Below are 2,013 nucleotides of genomic sequence, written 5' to 3' on the forward strand. Positions count from 1 at the left end.
AATAAAAATCCTGTTTGGAATTAGAGTGTGACAGACTAACAAAAATCCTGTGGCCATCGGTCTTTACTGAGATTTGAGTGGTAATAAGCCTTCCCAAGGTACCCGTCTTCTTCGCACTCACCCAGTGGAAGTCTTGGTACTTTCTTTCCTAGGTTTTTTCATCCTCCTTGACCCTTCACAACTATTTGGTATAGTGTCAGTTGATTGATGCTGACACTTTTTTTGGGGAGTGGGATAACTGACAATTATACTGTTTCAGTTTTCTTGATTCTGTGGTGTTTCTTTGTGTTTCACTTTTGTGGCAGTTTCTATAAGTCCGGTTAGTTCATACAGCTCATGTGTATTAGTTTCTGCATTCAAGGATTTTCCTCAATATTTTAGCCATTTTAATTATTCTGATGTATTGTATCTTTCTCAGCCATTTTTCTGATTCCAATCTCTCCCATTCTTTTTTAAAAATTTCTTCTGTGGCAGTTTCTATGAGTCCTGTTAGTTTCTCTAGCTCAGTATTATTGTCTCACAAGGAGCTTTCACACAGGTCATAAAGGGTCTCTCCTTGAAAACAACCGGTGGTGTTCCCTGGAAGCTGAGTGACAACAAGTCTCCCCAGATTTCCAGTACTCTCCATCTCTTTCGATAACATTTGCAAATAAATTCATATTATCGCAGCAGCCACTTACCGTTGATTTCTTGCTAGCAGCGGCTATTGGTCTTCACTGGAATTTGAGTGGCAATAAGCCTCCCTAAGGTCCCATTTCTCTTGGCACTTGTCCAGCGGAGGTCTAGTCAGTGCTCTCTCCTCGGTCTTTCCATCCTCCTCGACCCTTCTTGGCTATTTGGCATCATTCTTTGGAGGGGGGGGTGATTGGGTAATGGGAGGGGAATGGGAGAGGGGATAGAGAACTTATAGATATACAGCTTCATTGTTCTTGGTTTCATGTAACGCTTCTTCATGTTTTGTTTCTCCAGCAACTCGTCTGGCCCGCACATGTGACTCATATATTATTCTCCACATTCAATGGTTTTCCTTAATGTTTCAGCTGTTTTCATTATTATTGTTTGTTATATCTTTCCAGCCATTCCTCTCATTGATTCCAATTTCTCCTGTTCCTTTTTCAAAGTTTTTCGAAATTATTCTTAGTGTTTCTACTATTATGGATACTATCTTGATTTTTTTTCATCATCCATATCCCTTTCAGCTCTCTGGTTAGCTCTGTGTATTTGCTCTGTTTCTTTTTCTTTGATATTTATCCTGTGGTCAGCTGAAACAGCAAAGTCTACAGCTTGGCAGGACTTTTATTTCTTGTTAATTATTACGACATCCGGTTTTCTTGCTTGGATGGGTTTATCCGTTTGTATGCCCATGTCCCATAGGATTTTGTGATTCTCGTTTTCAAATACTGTTGCTGACTTATGCTTGCACCATTTTTCTGTGCGTTCAAGATGTAGTTCTTTGAACAATTCCCAGTGTACTGTCCTTCCGACTTAGTCGTGCCTGTTCTTGAATTCCATTTGGGCTAGTTTGCTACATTCACTTACTATATGGTTTATCGTTTCGTCTCTTTGTTCACAGTGTCTGCATTTGCTATTTTTCTTGTATTTTGTCGATCTTTGCTTTGATGTGGTTGGTTCTTATCGAGTTATCTTGTGCTGCAGTTATTAGGGATTCAGTTTCTCGGTTTACGTGTCCTTTTCGCATCCATGTCCAAGTGTTTTCGTTATTTTCATCTTTTGTCATTTTTACGAATCTTTCATGTAATTGTTTCTCTTCCCATTTTTCTTTTCTTGTCTTATTCTTTGTCTCTGTGTTTTTTGTTTTATTGATTTTTTTCTGTGTCTCTCACTGCCATGATTATCCTTTCAGTGTTTTGCATTATGTATTTTTCTAGTTCTTTTTTGGTGTCATTCACACAGTCTTCTATAGAAACTGGTCCCCTCCCACCGTCTTTCATTTTCACGTAGAGTCGGTCAACATCGTCCTTCGAGTGTAGTGTGTTATGCATGGTCATGAGT

Source organism: Euprymna scolopes, chromosome 7 (assembly GCF_053919585.1).
Source record: "Euprymna scolopes isolate OS-2025 chromosome 7, ASM5391958v1, whole genome shotgun sequence".
Classification (NCBI taxonomy): Eukaryota; Metazoa; Mollusca; class Cephalopoda; order Sepiida; family Sepiolidae; genus Euprymna; species Euprymna scolopes.